The following is a 13,229-nucleotide window of genomic DNA, read 5'->3' on the forward strand; positions in this document are numbered from 1 at the left end:
CTTGCAATCTGTCAGGGAGTGGTGGTAGTTACTTCAGCTCTCCAAGATGGTGGCTGTTGGTTTCCTTTGTGGAGTTTCCGCTTTGGGGCATAGAAATGTACTGCTAACTTCCCCGTCTGAAATCCCGAATTCAGCTGGGGGCTCAGTGGATGCTCAGCCAGCAGGATTCCACAAAATCCGCAGCAACGTTTCTCCCTGCTTGCTGGTCGCTTCTCGGTGGTGCCTCACCATTTGTAGACACAGGGCAGGTCACACGGATCAATCAGAATGGATCTCCAGTTGCACAAGTGGCTTGTGTTTGAGACTCAATTACCGGACCTCGGTGGTGGAAATCATTCTTCTAGGTTTCGGTAAACACCCATTTTCCTGTAAGATCCTAACAAGATAGTTTTTCATTGCTCTAACTCATTATTCACTTGCGCAGTGGCAGGGTACACTGGGTGTGATACACTGTCTTCACAGCCATCTTGCAATGCCGAAATATTAGGATTTGGATTCACCATTTACTGAAAACTGTTTCAGTACTAGGAAAAAATATGTATTTCAGGTGGATGAATATTTCTGAGAATAATTTTTTAAAAAGTGGATTATAAATCCACATACATGAATATGAATGAATTTAGGGAGTGCAAAATAAGACACAAATATTTCATATTTTGAAAAATCTGGAGAGTATATATATATATATATATATATATACACACACACACACACACAGACATTAAAAACTAGCAATATATATGCCAATCGAAATTCATCATGAAATACATATCATCCACAGACCCAAAAATATTCATATACTGAACATGGATTTATGTATAATGTTGTTCAACTAGGAGGCTTACCCATAGGTTGAATTTTCAGTTCCAACAGCATTTAGGAGGAGTTATCTCTTCTCACAATTTGTATTTGCCAAGTCAGTCACCTCACAAAAATGTACGTGTGATACCAGGTACAATTCTATATGTGCATATAAAATTACATGTGCTGAATAGGCTACAGAGAAAAGGAGACAGGAATTCACATATTTGTTAACTTTCAAAACACACGGAGAACTATTTCAACAAAAAAATGACTAGATTTATAACTCCTACCCTATATATTGCAAAAGGCAATTCCAACTATACACCATGCCTCCTCTGAACTGCTTGTATTTCTATTCTGTTTTGGTTAATATTCTCTATCATATTACGATTAGTCGTCAGAGTCTAGTATGGTAGGGGTTAGAGTCAGGGATTCAGTATTTCGAATGGAAAATTGGAAAATGTATCCAATGTGTATGCAAATATGTGCCACACAAAATCTTCCCACTCCTCCAGAACAATGGCTTGACATTATCTTCGCCCCAAGTAAGACATAATTAGAGGAGAAGAATTAGAAAATCAGTGAATACTTATCTGGAATGTAATATGCTAAGATGTTCACTACCTTGAAGGTGGTACAGGAGTTTCCAAAAGTAAGGGACAGGGTGAACACTCCATAAACATGGAGCTCTGCTGGCCTAAAGACTTCTTGAGAAATTGCCTCTGAGGTTGGGCACTTGAAACATATGTTGTTATCAGGAGCTTTAGCTTCCTTTGTACTGAGATCATCAAAGCTGGGTCTGCATCTATGTGACCTGTAAAACATAGTTTCTTATTTTCCAATTAACATGAGACACCAGTCCTGAATTTGATCTTTGTAGGTAAACTGTGGCCGCTGGGTTCTAAGTGTCTCCCTGTGTGGACTGTGAAGCCATTTGTTCATCCTCCAAATTTCATGGTGTTTCTTGCTGCTACAATGGGAGTTTGGTATTTGCTTCATGAAATACACGGAATTCAACTGGGACACAGTGCAGCAGGGAGTTCTGTCACATGTGGTATTTCAATTTCTGCAGGAGAATGCACCAACCATGCTTCTATATCACATAGCTTGCCCCATTGACCATAGCAAATCGATTCTGAACATTGCCCTGAAACCTCTCCATATAACAACATGCCTTTACTTAGAAGGGACTGCTGGCAGCATCATGTCAGTCACACGCCATTTGGAAGCCAATGGCAGATCCACATGGCCCCACTACAGATGTTTTATCACACACCTGCCTACCAATGCTCTAGGCCCACTAATCATCAGGCTCCAACTTATTCGCATCTCTGTTTTACACAATTTTTATTAAAACCAGTCAATCAAGGCACTGTCTGTTATACTCATGATCAGCAACTAGACATCCAAAGGTTCTCCTGTGCCAGCTGGTCATGGAAATTTCAAAAATTTAATGGTATTTTTCTAGCCATATTTCAACAATGACGTTGGAGGCACTGTGAGTTTCAGTTCATTCCAGAACCATTAATCTTGACGAAGCTCATTTCAATGAAAGCTCTGGAGAAATCTCACAGGTAATGCTTCCCAAAGAATGGGCAAAAGGTCAAATGAAGCCAGGCCCATTGAGTTCTACAATGTGAGGTCCATGTGTCTTTTGACTCTCAACTATGGCTGCCAAGTCTTTCAGAAGAAAATTATGTTATATCTTGGCTGTGATTCGCAGTGCTCTGTTGAAAGCCACCCTGGGCCTTGATCTCAGTTTCCAAGGGCGACTCTCATGCATGGCCTCCTAAAATCCCAAGATAATTAATGGCAATACTTTTCTGAGGTCAGTTCCAGAACTCAGTCTCTAAGTGGAAAAACACCAGAGTTCATGTCAAGGTGGACCCAGTCATCTCTTCCAACCACCACACTAACAACCACAATTAAAACCAAAACACTCCCACATGGCCCTCATGTTCTTTTATATAGACACTCATCACAACCTATCGCTGGAATTTTCCACGAGGGGCGAAGCTCAAGACAGTCTCCTAAATAATCTCTCTTGCCCCTAATTTGCCTAAATTCAGGGTGGCCTGGACACCACTCCTGTGAACCAGGAGTGTTCATATAGGCCTGCTGTTAATACTTCTCTGTTTCTCCAATTTGAGGCATATTGACTGTGCAGTTTGGATTCTTTATGTGAATTGTAGTCACGGAAAAATTCAAGCAATTATGGGCAAGCCTCTTTAGGGCTTTGAAGAAATGATTTGGCCCAAAGGATCCCTATTCTAACTTGATGGAGGTCAGGAACCTCACAGAGAATGGGGAGAGACTTCATCCACAATAACTGCACTTTTGGCCATTTTTGTTTTGGATGCACACATGTGATGTTTCTTTAGATTCTTCAAGGGTTGAGAATCTAAGCCACGGCCTCACACAGGGCCAAGAGGCTGATTCAGACACTTCCATTTCCAAAGGAATTAAGCAAAGATCCACAGGTGATGTCCATTCATTTCCATTTGAGCCTGTTTTCTTCAGGCTTCACAAACGAATGTCTTGAGGCAAAGACCTTCCTGACATTCAGGGCAACAGAACAATAGGTAAGCAAAAGGCCCAAATCAGGGTTTCTCCACTTAGACTATCATGGTCACACTTATATCTGAGTTTTTTGAGATGCTCGACATTCCCTTCAGCTATCCAGTACATGGCCATGTCACAGGGCTTGGAACTGCTACATATCTTGGACACAAAACCATGAGCCTATTCTGGAGAGTAGCCAGAATTCATGAAGAATGCAGGAATTTTGGAAGATACCACATGTTGCTCATCGATAAGGCAAGCTGAAATCCATTCATAAATTCGGCAGGATGAATGCTGGGAAGCTTTCTACTAGACAGGACACAACAATTGATGCATTCTGTTTTCTAATGTCTAAAACCATGGACACAGTGGGATACACAGACATAGAAACTCTTGCTTGCCAAACGACTTACTATAAACAGTTCACTCCAAATCAAACAAACCGCCTTTTCTACCTATTCTCAGAACATGAGACAAAACCACAAACCCACACCGACAACCACAGAGGCACCACCTTCTACAAAGTATGTCTGTGACTATCCAGAGTGTCTTCTGACTGGTGGGCCAACTTATGATCCCCGGAAATCACCAACTCTGTGAACTTGTCAGGAGCCAGCGGTGAGCCACTATCTGCTTTCTCAGGAAAGGCCCCTCTTCTGAGTTTTCCTGGCAGTTGGCCATCCTCATATCTGTAGGTACCCTGAAAGACTGACTCTCTCCTTGGTAAATCCAAACAAGTGAGCCCACTGGGACTGGGACTGGGACAGGCTCTTGGTACCTTGCTTCCTGGATCCCAAGTACCGAGAGTTCCATGACCAAGGAAGTGAGGTGAGGTCACTTCCTTCAGGAACTGAATGAGGTCACTGCTTTGGCAACCACTTTGTCCTAACAGTTGCTTCCAAGGGTCCCATGAGATCGAGGCTTCTCCTACTTCCTGTGACACTTTCACAAGTTAGAATGGTATATGAACCATAGGCACCCAGGAACAGCTCTCCAAACAGGACTGTTTGTGTCCATCTTCTCTACATTATGAACAGAGAGGCTGATTCAGACACAACCCTTCATCCTGACCAGGTTGTTTGCAATGGAAGATGACGTTTGCTCTCTCAGGTCTTTCATGGCTGCCTACATGTTCTCCAGGGATCACTTCTTCATGGACCTTTGAGTTTTACAACAGGTGGAAGATTTTCTACATTCCTATATTGTAAGACCAACTTGGTCCCTCCTCTTCTGTAAAGTTAGATTGAGGGAACAGTGTATGGTTAGGGTTAATAACAGGTTTGATTTGGGTTAGGAATTATTCTAATTGATGAATAATGGTATTGGGAACCTGTGATATTTATAAGAATATATAGGTGAAATATAAGTATGAAAACAAAAATCTAGGTAAGATTTGAAGCCCAGAAGGGCATTGCGCTATTGATTGGGATACTTAGCTTTGATATACGTTCTGCACAGGTGTTTCAGATAAAACGATAATCAATGGCATAGGACCTTGTACCTTGGATGATTGAATGTAGAAGTGAACATCCACTAGAACAGGGATAGTCGGTAGGATTAGGAAGATATTCGATAAGTTTCAGAAGAAGACTGAGTACAGAATTTGGACCAAAAGTTCTTTAGCAATAGTGTATCGGGTAGAGAGTGAATGTAAATGTCAGCACACGTGAAGGGTCAGTCACAATGGTGAACTGGGGAAAATATTTAGGTAAGCAGACATCAATAGAGACATAAGGAAATCAGGCAAAGTATAAATTGAGTGATAGGATTAGACATTTGCAACAGGGTTGAGGTTCAAAATATAGTCTTAAGAAGAAACAAATATGTAGTCACCAATAGGATTGACATTTGAGAGCATTAGGCACACTGGACATCAATGTTTTCAGTAATCTATGCTCACTTTTCATTTAGGCTTTGATACAATCATAAGTGTGACCTCTTCTCTTTGTGTCCAGAATATTACTGTGATAAAATGTATATGTAGATTAGGTGACATGAGTATTTCTTCCACCATTTCTGGGAGCAACATTTTGAAGATGAAAAAATTAGTATTGGGGTTACAAATAGATTTACTCTGTGTCTATGAACATAGAGATAATTTATGAATAGACGATACTGTGATTAAATATTATAACTTGTTCCAACTTTAAAATTCGATTGAATTGATATCTGAAAATAAACAGAAAATCGTATATTTATATGCAATCATTCATTCCAACCAGAAATACATCTAATGGTAATATTAGGGTTATGGTTTATCATGAAGAGTGTGTCAGTTTTTCTTCAAAATGATTATGGAAATCAAAAAAAAAAGCGTTTGGAAAGAAGTCTCATGAAAAAACAATCAAGTAACCTGGAGGAATACATGTGTTCTGAATCAGGAAATGATTGAAAGTGAATCAAAATCCTATAAATTATTGAAGATGTTCATGAAATATATATCCTATGATGTGTATAAACTGAACAAATAGTAATGTACCAGTGTTGAATAAAATGAACTTCAATATAGACATCATATCCAAGAGGAATCTAGTTGCATTGATGTTAAACTGGGTCAGTTACTGTAGAAATATTAGGATTGTATGCACCACTCACTGAAGTTAGTTTTCAGTACTAGAAAACAAATATGTAATTCAGGTGGATGAATATTTCTGAGAATAATATTTTGAAAAGTTGATTATAAATCCACATACATGAACATGAATGAATTTAGGTAGTATATGTAAGACACATATATTTCATATTTTGAAATATTTGGACAGTGTATATATATATATATGTATATATATATATATATATATATATATATATATATATATATATATATTATATATATATATACCCCACACACACACACACACACACAACACACACACCCAGACAATAAAATGTAGCAATATATATGCCAATCGAAATTCATCATGAAGTATATATCATCCACAGATGCAAAAATATTTAATTTACTGAACATGGATTTATGTATAATGTTGTTCTACCATAGGTTGAATTTTCTGTTCCAACAGCGTTTAGGAGGAGTGATCTCTTCTCACAATTTGTATCTTCCAAGTCAGCCACCTCACAAGAATGTACATCTGATACCAGGTAGGATTCTATATGTGCATATAAAAATACATGTGCTGAATCGGCTACAGAGAAAGGGAGAAAGGAATTCACATATTTGTTAACTTTAAAAACACATGGAGAACTATTTCAATTAAAAATTAACTAGATTTATAACACCTACCCTATATCATGCAAAAGGCAAGTGCAACTATACACCATGCCTCCTCTGAACTGCTTGTATTTCTATTCTGTTTGGGTTATTTTTCTCCATCATATTAGGATTTGTCATCAGAGTCTAGGAGGGTATGGGTTAGTGTCAGATGGCCCGGCTGGCAGGACACATCAACTTGGGTGTCGATCCTAGTTGGGGAGGAATGAAGGGACAAGAGACACGAGAGATGACAGCAAGACAGGAGTTCTGATCATGCTGCAAACTTTTATTATTCTCAGAGGGTATTTATATGCTGCGGATGTGAAAGCTCTCTTATCGGCAGTTGCTGGATGTCTTCACAGGGTGAGATAACCTCAGGATGTTTCAGGTAGACAGATGGTAGCCGGATGTCAAAAGGAGATAGATGGCTGTGGGATGTCTGCCAGGCAGGTTGTGTCCCAGGGGGCTGTTTCTTGTGTCAGTCTATTTTTTGAAGGAGAACTTCCTTCTAGCCCCTGACATCTCCCCTTTTGTTATATAAAATATTCGACCATACCTTACAGGCCATGGATTTAGGGGGTGATAGTGGCTCTGTTTCTCTAGGATGCCTTAGAATATCTCCTGATTTGAGCGAGCATCTTTCCTAGGAGATTTCGTGTTGGCTTTGGCATGTTTTTGGAGGAGACGTCTTTAAGGGGATAGCATGCCAACCGCCATGCACCAGAGCGTGTCATTCAGAGGTCTTGTGTTTGGGGATCCGTGGATCCATCCTCCTGCAGTCCTTCCTGGACCCTCCGTTATTATAGCCTAACGTGCTCATTCCAAGGGTGTGTCCTCCCCCAAGCGTAGGGGCCCATGGAGAACGAACCCTTATTGCAAGGGTAGAAGATGGTTGCTCAGAGCTGTTACTTATAGTTTTCTGTAAGAAAGAGAGATCTGTGGGGATGTAAACTTAATAAGCCTGTGAGAAGGGTTGAACATTCTTTTAAATGTTGGCAGTGCTGTCTTCCATCTCCAGACCATGATAGTGGACCTGTATGGGCTTAGAAACCAAAATATTAATCTGTTCTTTAATAAATTGTACCAGCCTCTTTATAATGCAGGGGCCTATGGACTACCATTAAAAGTAAACCCAACAAAGGGACTAATAGGGGAAGAAGGTAGGGTAGAAATCCATTATGCCCAATCCAGAGGGGATTTTCAAATAGTTCCCTTTGTCTCTTTTCTGGATCTTCTTGAAGCTGCTTAATTTTAATGCGTACTATGCCTGATTTATTGGCATAAAAGCAGCATCGTTCCCCTAAGGCTAAGCAAATACCTCCCTGGTTAGCTGTCAGCAAATCTAAGCCTCGTCTGTTTTGAAGGAACACTTCTGCCAGGGAATTTATTTGGTCCTGCAAATCTTTAATGGTTCCTGATAAAGTTTGTACATAATTTATAAGTTGTTGAGACAGGCGATGGTAAGAGTGAATAGCCGTGCCTAAGCCACTGTACCTGTGCCCACAGCAGCTGTTATTCCAAGGCTGGCAATGAGTGGTAAAGCCTGTATTGCCCACCTATGTCTTTTGACTAAAGTGTCTAGGCTAGAAATTGGTAGAGGTTCATCTCCTGGGACAATAGTTATATCAGGGAGTAATAAAGCAAGAACACAACCAATGGTCCAATTCGCTGGAAGCGTGGGAAGGCCGAGTTTCCTCCACACATAAAAACTGTGCCATTGGAGGGACAAAGAGATGGGGTGGGTGAGGAATAATTTTATACTGTTGAGCAATTTCCAAAGGAAGTAAGTCGAACATCAATATCATAGGTATTATTCTGCATCGCGCCTAAAAGAAATAATGTAAAAGTGCCTATAGGCTGTACTTTAAAGGGAAATCCGGGTTGGCATGTATTATCATTGTCCATGATAGAATTAATAGGAACTGCCATAGGCATGATTGCCCCTGTTGTCATGCAGAGCCAGCAATCACCAGCAAGGGTGGGGTTCGAATTATTAAGCTAGGAGAATGTAGTTTGCAAAATATCTAATGTATTGGTATCTAAACCTGGGAACTGGGATTTAGGCTACATTAAGGGATGATATGTGAGCTCAGGGATTTGGGGTTTCAAAAGTTTGATTATCTGAGGATTCTTGACACAATAAGTGGGTCCTCCACCATCAGAGACCCCTGTAGGGGCCTTAATGGGCCAGTAGGAAGGTTTTCCGACAGTGCCTTGGCACCCAGCTGACTGTAGCTTGGTGTATTTGCCATCTCCTCCATGGTCAAAGAGAATGGGGGTATAATGAATAGTGGTCCCCCTGCTGCATGAGTTTTAGTTAGGGAGGCTTCAAAAAATTGTTCTCCCTGTTTATTAACACAAAGTGAAGCCGACGCATTACAAGACACATGCATCGCCTGGGTATGCGTACAAGATGCAGAACAATTTTGGAGAGCTTTACTTGTACTAGGGGGAATAATCTTTGGCTTGTTAACACATACCCATTTAGGCTGATGAACTCCTCCGAGATTATGGTCAACCTTGGCATGGAGGTAAGTCACCTTAGTCATGCAGTCAGCAGTCTGGGTCCAACTAGTGGGAGCCTCAGTCCAAAATCCTCCTTTGCATTCACGGGGGGGGGGCAAAAAGGTACCCCATGATGTTGGAAATTAGAGGTCCAAGGCCTCTGTGTTCAAACCTGTTCAGCAGAAGTGCCTTAAGCAGGATCCTCGCACAGATTGTTGGCTGTATCTGAAATGGAGGAAAATTTGTCCTCAGGGGGAGGGCCTCCGTCCCTGGGTTGAGGTAAGTAATTTACCTGTTTAACCAGGCATTCTGGTAACCATCTTGGGGATACTTGCTCTTGGTCCAAAACACAAGCTGAGCCTCATCCCCTGATGAGGATAGGATGTGGGCGTTTTCATTTATTTGTAATGGGATTGCACCACATAACAGGTGTGCGAACAGAATTGGATGAAGGATGCCAGTGTCTGTCTGTGGCCAAATGGCCTTCACTGTCTAGGGTAAGAAAAATAAGGGCAAATAATGCATGGTTAAGGCGATCCCTGGGAGTGGTAAATACAAGGGCGGAAGCCTTAAGACGGGATAGCCAAGTCTTTAAGGTAAGCTGGGCAAGTTCCACATGCCTTGGCCCTGAGTGTTGTATGGAATTTCAGTAGTATTACAAAATTGCAAGGTAGCACAAAACTGTTTAAACTTGGCACTGGTATATGCAGGACATTTATCTGTTTTAATATGTATTGGTTTACACATTACGAAAAAGGCTGAAACAAGATGAGAAAGGACATCTTTGGTAGCCTCTCAAGAATGTGGTGATGCAAAAATAAAGAAGCTGAAGGTATCTATAGAAACGTATATATATTTGGTTTTTCAAAATTCAGGAAAATGAATAACATCCATTTGCTAAATCTGATTGGGCAGTAATCCTCGGGGGTTAACTCCCAAGTGTTGAATGGGGAGGGAGACAGTGCAAGCAGGGCATGCTTTTACTATTTCTCATGCATGTTGCCTGGTAATTTTCCAAAGTAATCGATGGCTCTGGGAATTTAGATGGTGAAGATTGTGTAACTCCATGGCCTTTTGAATGGAGCCAACAAAAATTGGAAAGATGGAACGTGTTGCTGCATCAGCTTGGGCATTACCTTGTGTTAGAGGGCTCAGAAGGTCAGAGTGTGTCATGATGTGTCCTAAGGAAAATGGATGTTTTCTGGCCTGAATTAGCTGCTGAAGCTGGTGAAACAGAAAGGGGGAATTGGAAGAAGCCTTAATGGTGGGTGAAATCTCCAGAAGGGGCACAGAATGAGCAATGTAGGCACTGTCTGTATAAATATTAACAAGATTATCAAAAAACTTTATAAAAACTTGTGTTATGGCGAACAATTCCACAAACTGAGCTGACTGATAGACAGTATCAAAGGTGGTAGGCTTGTTATTGACAACAAAGACTGCACGGCCATTACTGGAACCGTCTGTAAAAAAGGTAAGGGCTTGAGGAATGGGAGCCTTTTGAGTAATTTTGGGAAAAATAAATGGATGTAACTGGACAAAATTTAAAAGGGGGTCATTGGGGATGTGGTTATGAATTGTTCCCAAAAAGCCTGATAGGGCAATATCCCATTCATCCATGTCTGTAGTAAAAATTGTAGTAAGGGTTTGGTCCTTAGTATATGGAATTAAAATATTATCAGGGTCTTTGCCAAAATGTTGTCGAGAAAGCAAACGACCTTTAAAAATAAGAGAAGCTACCTGAGCAAGATAAACAGTAATAACCTTGGAGGATGTGGTGGGTACAAGGACCAAAAGCAAGGGGCAGCCTTTATTTTTAAAATGTGGATCTCGCTGCCAAAATATTCCTGTGGGTGTATGAGGAGTGTGGAAAATAACCAGAACCAGAGGAAGGTTATAAGAAATTTGTGTAACAAACTTTTGGGCAATGGCTTCTGTGGCTTGGTTTAATGCATGTCATGCCTCGGGAGTAAGCTTTTGAGGGGAGGAGGGGTGGGAATCACCTATCAAAATATCATTAAGGGGCAAAAGTACACAAGTGGGTAATTTTAAATATGTTCCTAGCAATTGAATATCCCCCAGTAATATTTGAAAATCATTAAGTGTGTGAATATGGTCCACACATAGTTGTATTTTAGGAATTTGGATCTGATTATCTTGAAGTTTAAGGCCCAAATAGGTATAAGGATCCTGTGTTGAAACTTATCTGGAGCTATCTGTAGTCCCAAGGTAGTGAGGTTTTGTAAAAGTCCAAGTAACAATTATTAAGGTCATGGGTATTAGGTGCAGCAATTAACAAATCATCCATATAATGTAAAATACAATTTTGTGCTCATCGCTCTCTCACAGGGTCTACTGCTTGAGCAACGTATTTTTGGCAAAGACTAGGGCTGTTGGCCATACCTTGGGGAAGAACCTTCCATTGAAATCTCTGCATAGGGCCCAGAAAATTAATGCGAGGGAGACTAAAGGCAAAATAGGGTCTATCCTCAGGATGTAAAGGAATGGTAAAAAAGCAATCTTTTAAGTCAAAAACCATTTTACAATAGGTTTTTGGAATCGCCACTGGTGTGGGAATGCCTGGCTGTAGTGCTCCCATCGGGCACATAACTTTATTAATGGCACACAAATATTGTAAAAGGGGCCACTTGCCTGATTTTTTCTTGATAATAAAAATAGGAGTAATCCATGGTGAGGTTGAGGGCTTTACATGGCCGGCTGCCAGCTGTTCCAGCACTAACGTGGAGGCAGCCTCCAATTTTTCTTGGGTAAGGGGCCACTGATCCACCAACACAGGAGTCTGAGTCTCCCAAATAATTTTATCTGCATGGGGTACAGGAGGGTCAGGGACCGACACTAAAAATCTGAATACACAAGTCCACATGTATTTGTTTTTTTTATGGGTTGTATAGGCTCCACCAGTCCTTGTTTCATTATCCCCAGGCCTGTACCAGGAACAAAATTCATAGGAAGCATTTGATGAGTCACCATGGAATTGGGACTGGCGAGAATAACTTCCAATGACTCAAAATATCTCCACCCTATACGTTAACAGGGAGGTCAGAATCAACGAAAGGAGTGACAGTTGACTTATTACCATCTTTATCAGTGCAGCTAATTGACCTTGAGCTGACCAGAGGATTTTTTTATTTTCCTATCCCTTTAAGGTCAGTCAAGGATGGAGTGAGGGGCCAACCTGATGGCTAGTATTTTTGAGAAATAATTGTGGCATCAGCTCCAATATCTAGAACTCCTTGGAATTCCTTTCCTTCAGTAAGTAAGGTAAGGGTGGGTCTATTGTGAGAAATGGGTTGAACCCAATACACATCAGAGAAGCCTAAGAAGGCAGCCCCCCGAGGTAGGTTTGGGTGGTGGAAATGCCTCCTGAATCCAAGGGAAGGAGAATTAATTGTGCAAGTCTTGTTCCTGCTGGGATGGCGGCAACTCCATTAATAGCAGTGGCCAGTATTTTTATTTCTTCAGTGAAATCATTATCATTAATGCCAGCGAAGACCTGAAGACCTTGTATGGTAGTGGAGGCTCTTCCAAAAATAAGGGCACATGTATGAAATGGAGGGGGACCCATAATTCCAGTGGGTATTATCTGGGGCCCTTGCATTGAGTCTAATATTGTAACTGTGGTGGCACAGAGGTCCAATTTTGCGCTGCCTGGGGTGGCTAGTTGGAGGGAGGCAATTGTGGAGAAGGATTTTGTGGTAAGTTGGGAGTTTGGGAGGGAACAAACCTTATTGCTCCTGTGTTTGTCCTGGGGGATGTTGTGGCCGGGGCTGGCCCCGCAGGGAGTTTCCCGAGAAGCAGGAAGAAATAGGCTGTCTGAGGGCATTTGTCTTAGATCTACACTCACTGCCCCAGTGATGACCTTTACCACTTCTATGGAAAAGGGTAGCTGGGGGCGGTTAAGCCCCAGTTTGAGGAGACGCTATTCCTAGGCTTTGTTTGCCTATCGGACACCCACATGCAAAATGGCCAGGTTGTTTACAAGTAAAGCAAGTACGTGAGCCAGGATTGTGAAATGGCTTGGTAAAGGCGGCCCCTAAAGCGAGACCCATGGCATGGGCTGCACCCACGCCTGCACAGAGTCTAATAAATTCAGAAAGTTTCCCTTTATCCTTATGTGGTTGAA

This window comes from Callospermophilus lateralis, unplaced genomic scaffold, assembly GCF_048772815.1.
Source record: "Callospermophilus lateralis isolate mCalLat2 unplaced genomic scaffold, mCalLat2.hap1 Scaffold_189, whole genome shotgun sequence".
NCBI lineage: Eukaryota > Metazoa > Chordata > Mammalia > Rodentia > Sciuridae > Callospermophilus > Callospermophilus lateralis.